This window comes from Taudactylus pleione, unplaced genomic scaffold (genome assembly GCF_031769625.1).
Source record: "Taudactylus pleione unplaced genomic scaffold, aTauple2 ptg000332l, whole genome shotgun sequence".
Classification (NCBI taxonomy): domain Eukaryota; kingdom Metazoa; phylum Chordata; class Amphibia; order Anura; family Myobatrachidae; genus Taudactylus; species Taudactylus pleione.
In genome coordinates, this window is record NW_028284733.1 from 3,303,208 (window position 1) to 3,312,374 (window position 9,167).

A 9,167-nucleotide genomic window follows, 5' to 3' on the forward strand; every position below is an offset into this window, starting at 1 on the left:
CGTGTGAGACTCCGTCTAGTAGCGGTGGGAGTGGGAGAGTGTCCGTGGTCAGCTGACCGGGTCCGTGGTTGGAAGTATGTATGGTTGACGTGCGTTTCGCCGAATGGGCTTGCTCACAACGAGACACTTAAACAACATGGTCTCACTGTCTTGCTTAAAGCCTGGTTAAATCCAATGAAAATTCACTAGAGAATGATTGACAGGATGTTAAGCCTGTCATGGCAAATATGCATCTAAGCCAATCGCCAGCCAGGATCAATGATTGACAGGTTATTCGGCCAATCATGAAATAGACAGCAAAATTTAATAAATGATCCAGCATAATAGTCAGAACAGTGTAGCAATGAAATTAGTGAGTTAGGATTACAACAAATTAATGGAGTCAATTAATAAGGTGTAAAATATCATGCGATGCAAAAATATATATATGGTAAATATATTATTGGATAAATATATATAGTGTGTACAAATATTATTTATTAATTAATATATAAAAATGATTATTCTTGCAAAAGGTTATAATAAGTAGTGCTGTATTACCAAGAAGTTAATATAGAAAAGTATATATATAAAGTGATGATAAATAATTGGTTAATAAATTGGTGTTGTGAATCAATTAAGTGGATGTAGATTAATAGAATAATTAAAATGCAAAGGAAGTGATGCATGAATTAGGTGGTATCTGTGTTAAATTGTGAATCAATTAAGTGGATGCAGATTAATAAGATAATTAAAACACAAAAAAGTGATGCATAAATTAGGTGTATCTGTGTTAAATAAATAAATGTGAAATGATAAAAACATGAAAAACTAAGAGAAGTGTGAAATATGGAACCATAAAATGTATATCATATAAAAACACTAAAATTAATGCTCTCGTTCATCCCATAAGGGGCAATACTGCCCAGTCTAAACATCCAGTAGCTTTCTTTTTTTAAAAGCTCCTTCATGATATCTCCTCCTCTGATGCCCAAGTTCAAAGTTTCTAGGCCAAATACTTTAAGATCTTTAAATGAACCACCATGCTTAAGATAAAAGTGCCGGGCCACTGTGGTAAGCTGTTTCATCTTGGCCCTATCTGATTCGGCATGTCTAATATGGCCAATGTGCTCAAGTATCCTTTGTTTTAGAATCCGTGAAGTGATTCCCACGTATTTCATTCCACATGAACAAAGGATGCAATAGATTACATTTTTACTACGGCAATTTACATGGTGTTTCAATTGAATTTCCTCTCCAAATTTATCTTTAATATTCTTGATGGTACTAATAGGTCCCTATCAATGATAATATTTTGGGGGGATACTTAATATAGTAACTCCTCACTAAATGATCTTTTAAATTCATAGAGCGTCTCCAAATCAAGGCAACCATTTTGTCTAATTTGGCTGCGAGATCTGAGTCAGAGAGAAGGATGGACCAGTATTTTTGTATTGAGTTTTTGATTTCTTTCCAGTTATTACAAAAGTTGCCAACAAATCTGATTTTATCAGATTTTTCTTTCTTGATTTCCTCATAGATCAGACTGTCTCGTTTAGTTTGGGATGCAAGATTACAAGCTTTTTTAATAATTTTGCCACTATATCCCCTCGCTTTTAACCGTTTGACCAAATCTTGACTTTTGGTCTGGTATGTTGTATTGTCTGAGCAATTTCTTCTAAGCCTTAAGAATTCCCCTTTAGGTATGTTCTCCAAGGTGGGAGGAAAATGTGAGCTGGAATGATGCAGCAGGCTATTAGTCGCTGTCTGGTTTCTGAAAAGCTCTGTAGCTATCATATGTTCATCATCCTTGTATATCCTCAAATCCAAAAAGGATATACTGGTGGGACTAGCCTCATATGTAAATTTTTAATTTATCTTGTTGCTATTGAGAGTGTTTATAAATAGATGTAGTTGTTCCAGATAACCTTCCCAGATAACCAATATGTCATCTATAAATCGAAGCCATGTGGTAACATACTTTGTTAGATGATCATTGTCATCACCAAAAACTACCTCCTGCTCCCACCATCCTAAGAATAAATTTGCATACATGGGGGAACAAGCTGCCCCCATTGCAGTGCCTCTGGTCTGCAAAAAGAACTGATCATTAAAAGTGAAATAATTTTTATGTAATACAAAATGGAGAAGTCTTAAGAGAAATTTATGGAAATCATCCAAGCCTTCCGTCATCAGGACGTATCTTATTGCAGCTATGTCATCATCATGACCAATACTCATATACAAGGACTCTACATCTATACTGTGTAAGTTTCTGGTTTTGTTGTGGGCCGGGGTGGTGACAGGAGCAGACACAGAAGCAGATTTAAAACAAAACATGGAACTTTTAATGAGTGGTTTGGCAGACATGAATAGTGGGAGAAAATAAAGTCCAGGGATGGCACTAAAGTGCAAATGGGAACTGAGGTGAAGAAATTAGTAAAACTCCAGGTAGTGACAGATAGGAGCAGTCCAGTAATCCGGATCTTGTGAAGCTGCAATGAATTTGCAGGTTGAAGTGATTTGCAGGTAGAAGAGGTGAATTGCATGCTGAGGTGAATTGTCCAGAGGAAATGTGAGAGGAGGCAGGATGCAGGAACTCAGACAAGGGGAAGGTAATAGAGGATGCAGGGTAGTCCAGCGGGGTTGGAGCAGACAAGCACGTAGGCAGGTAGCATATCACAGGAAAACAGGTGGTGAGCACAGGGAACTCTTTCTCAGCTAAGCTGAGAAACACGTTGCACTGGCAATGAAGTGAGGCTCAGAACCTCCCTAAATACCAAGTGCTGTGCTGTGACTGGCCAGAGAGAGCATGTGACAAACCAGGATTGGACGAGCAAATCACATGGCCAGAGGCAAGATGGTGGCACCCATGCCAAACAGAACGGAAGCACCACAAGACCTCACTAGCCCAACGTGACAGCATGCCCACGCAGAGCCACGCACAGCCAATGCCCTTCACCACATACCAGCACCACCGACAGACACGCCCCGCCAGAGTGACCTCACATGTAATACCCGTTGACCACCATGTCGAGAAACTCTGGTCATGACAGTACCCCTCCCCCCTTATGGGTGGCCTCAGGACACTCCCCAGGCTTTTCTGGATGAGCAGCATGGAACCTGCTGACCAGGGCGGGGGCATGGATGTCTCAGGCATTGGTCCAACAGCGTTCTTCTGGGCTGCAACTCTTCCAATCCAGAAGATATTGTAATCATCCTCTGCGTATATGGGAATCCAGGACCTGGGAGACCTCGTACTCCATGCCTCACTCAGTCTGGATGTGAGGGGGAATAGGAAGGACCATGCGAAATTTATTCAGGATTAGGGGTTTTAGGAGGGAGATATGGAATGAGTTGGTAATTTTCAGGTAAGCGGGCAACTGAAGGCGATAAGCCACCACAGGGTTAATTATTTGCGTAATGGAGAAGGGGCCGATGAAACGGGGAGCAAACTTCATTGAAGGCACTCTAAGGCGTAGGTTCCGGGTGGAAAACCAGACCTGGTCCCCAACTTGCATGCATGGCACCTTCCTACGTCTCCTATCTGCCTCAAGTTTGTAGCGAGAGGATGCCTTTTCCAAATCAGTATGCACTTGGGTCCATATGGATGCAAATCTCCATACAGTATCCTCCGCGGCGGGCACATCAAAGACAGGTAGACATTGAAATTCAGGAATCTGAGGGTGAAGACCGTAGACAATTTGGAACGGAGTTTGGTTGGTAGCAGAATGATAGCTGGCATTGTGTGCAAATTCCGCCCATGGCAGTAGTTCAGACCAATTGTCTTGGGATGAAGACATGAAGATCATTAGGAAGATCTCAAGGTCTTGGTTAACCCTCTCCATGGATCCATTGCTTTGGGGGTGGTAGGCAGTGGAGAAGTTTAACTTCACTTGCAGAATGGAACATAGAGATCTCCAGAATTTTGCCACAAATTGCACACCATGATCAGAAACTATTTCAGTAGGAAGGCCATGGAGAAGAAATACGTGTTGGATGAACAAATGAACCAAGTCAGGAGTAGAAGGTAGTTTCTTTAGAGGAACATAATGGACCATCTTGGAAAATCGATCCACCACAACCCAGATGGTGGTGTAGCCCTGACAGCTTGGCAAATCTGTTACGAAGTCCATGGATAGATGCTTCCATGGACATGATGGAATAGGTAAGGGCATCAATTCAACAGCTGGGGCTTGACGTGAAGATTTATGCTGAGCACGCGAGAGGCATGAAGAAATTAATTCCAACACATCAGCCTTCATGGACAGCCACCAGTAACTTCTTTTTAAAAGTTCCAGAGTTTTCCGAGTACCTGATTGACCTGCAAAGTGAGAGGAATGAGCCCAGGTGAGGAGCTGCTTCCTTAACTCCAGGGCCACAAAGGTCTTCCCAGTAGGGGGCTATATTTGTACGGTGGCAAACATTCTTGATTCCAACACAGGAGCACTACACAGGGTCTCCGAATTGTCGTTACAGAAGAGAGATCTTGATAGGGAATCTGCCTTTTGATTGAGAGCTCCAGATCGGAAGGTCAGGGTGAACTGGAAACTACCAAAAAATATTGCCCACCAGGCCAGACGAGGACTCACCACTGAATATTCTTGAGGAAGAGGAGGTTCCGATGGACAGTGAAGACAGTGAAGGGAAATTTAGCCCCTTCCAGTGGGTATCTCCACTTCTTCAGTGCCAACTTCACTGCCAAGAGTTCTTGTTCACCTATAGCATAGTTTCTTTCGGATGGAGAGAATTTTTTGGAGACGAACCCACAAGGATGAACTCGGTTATCTTCATAATGCTGGGATAGGACCACTCCTACTGCCTCTGATGAGGCATCAACCTCTAATAAAAAAGGTCTGTCCAGGTCTGTCCAGAGCTGTAATGGGAGCAATTAGTGATGAAAATCCCTTGATGAAATGTCTATAGTAGTTGGCAAATCCAAGTAGTCTCTGGATGGCTTTCAGGGTTTGAGGTCGGGACCAATTCAGGATTGCCTGTACTTTTTTGGGATCCATTTCTAGGCTGGAGCTGTTAATTACATAACCAAGAAATGGCACACTGGGTACACTAAAGACACATTTCTCCAGTTTGCAATAGAGGTGATTCTTCCTCAGACGGGACAGCACTTCCTTCACATGTTTATGATGTTCCTCTGGAGAAGAGAAAAAAATCAATATATCGTCCAGGTAACAACTGAAATGTATAATAAGTCCCAGAAAATTTTGTTAACAAATGCCCTCATTCAGAGCCGCTCGTGATCGGCCGCTCATTCGTTGTGAGCGATGTTCGCTCATCTGCGCATGCATACGCATTTTAATACACATGCGTGAACCAGTCAGTGCGGCCGAAAATCGTTTGTTCGCTAAATAGCGAATGCCTGCTATTTTGAATGACAGGAGGAGGCTTATGTGGGTGGTAACAGGGGAAGGTGCTTGAAAACGGGGAGTGGAATTCAGAACGCAGGCGTGCTTAAAGGTCAAAACAGGCATTTTAAGGGTGTGCATAATTAAAACAGCAGCGTCATCGACCACGTCACTTGGTTGTTTTATAGTCAGAACTGCTCGCAAAATAGTGGTAGGAAAAACCAACCACAAGAATAGCGAACAGTTCATACGCTGTTCGATGTACTCGATTAATCTATTAAATAGCGGACATGACGTATGGTGCGAGCGGCCAGGGGGCGTTTTTTTCAAAATTATGACCGCAAGTTTTGTTCAGACTTAGAGGCGGCAACAGACCGCAAAGAGCGAACGGTTCATTTGAATTGCCACCCCTTTTTCCAGAACGAACGACCGCAAATAGCGTCCGGCTCTGAATCAGGGCCAAAGCCCTGAAAGACAGCAGTGGCATTGCACAAGCCAAAAGGGATTACAAGCTATTCAAAATGTCCATCTCTGGTATTAAAAGCGGTTTTCCACTCGTCTCCTGAGTGAATACGAATAAGATTGTAGGCCCCTCTCAGATCTAACTTGGAAAATATGATAGACCCTTTGACTCTGTCGAATAATTCTGTGATTAGTGGAAGCAGATATCGATTCTTGACCATTATATCGTTCAGGCCTCGGTAGTCTATACAAGGTCGTAAGCCACCGTCCTTCTTGGCAACAAAAAAGAACCCAGCTCCGGCAGGAGAGGTGGAAGGGTGAATAAATCCTTTCTCCAAATTCTCCTGGATGTATTCAGACATTGCTTTGGTCTCAGGCAAGGACAGAGGATAGGTGCGACCATGAGGTGGCATCTTGTCAGGTAACAGATCTATTGGGCAATCCCATTGTCTATGAGGAGGTAAGATATTTGCTTGTTGTTCAGAGAAGACATCTGTGAACATTTGATACTCCTTAGGAATTGCTGGAGATGTTAATGAAGCTGTTTTCCTTACAGGACGAATCTTGGGAAGACAGAATTTCTGACACTCAGCCCCCCATGAAAGAATTTGCATAGAGCACCTGTCTATCCTAGGATTGTGCTGGCGTAACCAGGGTAATCCTAGAATGATGTCTTGGGATGCCTCAAGTATCACTAAGAACTTCAACGACTCAGAATGGAGAGCTCCAATATGGACTAAAACTGGTCGAGTTTCTTTGGTGACAATTCCATTTGCCAGAAGCCGACCATCTACAGCAGTCAAGGAAATTGCATGATTGAGAGATGAACAGGAAATCAATAGTTAGTCAACTAGGCTGGAGGTTATAAAATTTCCGGCTGCTCCAGAGTCTAGTAGAGCAGTAACAAAGGCATGTTTAGGCTTGAGGTCTTTATTATTTGAGGGCGGACGCATTACTCCTAACTTGATGTCCCCAGTATAAGTTAGGATCAGGCGTTTCACAATTTACAGGAACAGGAGGCCACCAGGTGACCCGATTCTCCACAGTATAGACAGAGGTTTTTTAATATCCTTCTCTGACACTCTTCTTTGGAGAGATGGGTGTGATTCACCTGCATAGGCTCTTCGTCCGTAGGAGGAGGGGATGGACGGGTAGCCAAGGGAAGGGTAGATGACCTTTGCCTGTCAGACCTATGCTTTTCAGCCTGATGTTCTCTGAAGCATAGGTCAATCTTGTTACAGAGTGAAATCATATCATTTAGGTTGGTAGGAAGCTCACGGGTGACCAGGTCATCTTTTAATCAATCCGAGAGTCCATGCCAGAAGGCAGAGGTGAGGGCTTCCTCAATCCACTTGAGTTCTGATGCCAAAATTTGGAACTGTACTGCGGCATATTGGCTGATGGGACAGATTCCTTGTCTCAGGGTCATGATACTGGATGATGCTGATACTGTACATCCAGGTTCATCAAAAATCCTCCTGAATGATGATACAAAGCCTGTGTAGTTATTCAGCAGAGAATCTGAATGCTACCAGAGTGGGGAAACCCAATCCAAGGCTAAACCGAACAACAGGGACACAATGTATGCCACTTTAATTCTTGCAGTGGGAAAATTATCAGGCTGTAAGGTGAAATGTATATCGCACTGATTCAGGAACCCGCGACAGAGTATAGGATTGCCGTCGAATTTGCTTGGCATAGGGAGGTGTAAGTGAGGGGATGTCCTGCTTCCTGTATTACCCGGCATAGAAGCGGGTGTAGTTGCTGTTACCCCAGAAGTGGATAAGGAGGTTTGCAGATTATGCTGTCGTTTAGACATTTCTTGCAAAAACTGAGCTATTTGGTGTTGTATGGTTTCCAGGTTTTCCAGACAGCCAGCAATGCACCAAAATAAATCTACTCCAGACTCCTGTTCCATGGCCGGATCCAAGGGGCCAGTGCAAACTGTAAGGTTCTGGTTTTGTTGTGTGCCTGGGGTGGTGACAGGAGCAGACACAGAAGCAAATTTAAAACAAAATGTGTAACTTTTAATGAGTGGTTTTGCAGACATGAACAATGGGAGAAAATAAAGTCCAAGGATGGCACTAAAGTGCAAATGGGAACTGAGGTGAAGCAATGAGTAAAAGTCCAGGTAGTGGCAGATAGGAGCAGTCCAGTAATCCGGGTCTTGTGAAGCTGCAATGAATTTGCAGGTTGAAGTGATTTGTAGGTAGAAGAGGTGAATTGCAGGCTGAGGTGAATTGTCCAGAGGAAATGTGAGAGGAGGCAGGGTGCAGGGTACAGCTGACACAGGTACTCAGACAAGGGGAAGGTAATGGAGGATGCAGGGCAGTCCAGCGGGGTTGGAGCAGACAAGCAGGCAGGCAGGTAGCGTATCACAGGAAAACAGGTGGAGAGCACAGGGAACTCTCTCTCAGCTAAGCTGAGAAACACGTTGCACTGGCAATGAAGTGAGGCTCAGAACCTCTCTAAATACCAAGTGCTGTGCTGTGACTGGCCAGAGAGAGCATGTGACAAACCAGGATTGGACAAGCAAATCACATGGCCGGAGGAAAGATGGGGGCACCCATGCCAAACGTAACAGAAGCACCTCCAGGCCTCACCAGCCCAACGTGACAGCATGCCCGCACAGAGCCATGTACAGCCAATGCCCCTCGCCACACACCAGTACCACCGCCAGAGTGACCTCACAGGTAATACCCATCGACCACCATGTCGAGAAACTCTGGTCGTGACATACTGAGTTGTTATCATTCAATCAGATATCATTAATTTTCTTTAACACATCAGTAGTGTCTTGTATATGGGAGGGAAGTCCCGTAACATGATGGCGTAGATGTGTATTGATGAAGATACTGGCCTTTTCTGAAATGCTGTCTATACCTGCCACTATTGGTCTTCACGGAGGTGTACTCAAATTTTTTTGCACTTTAAGGAGCAAGTAAAATGTTGGAATTTTAGAATTATCGATAGACAATAATTCCAGCTCCTGTTTAGTAATCACTCCCTCTTGGGCAGCTTTTTTGACAATATTCATGTAAATATCCATGAAATTGTCAGTGGGGTTTAGCAGCAATTTGGTGTAGCAGTCCTTGTCATCCAGTTGTCGTTTGGCTTCTTTGATGTATAGGTCTGTGGGCCATAGGACGATATTGCCGCCTTTGTCCGATGGTTTTATGATAACATCTGACATGGCCTTGAGTTCATCTATGGCCTTTCTTTCTTTCCAGGTCAAATTGCCTAGATGGTTCCGATATTTCTGTTTTTTATGAATGTCATCAAATTCCCTGGAAACAAGATTCATAAAGACCTTCACCTCTGGGCATACATAATCCTGTGGCCAAAAGGTAGATTTCTTCTTGC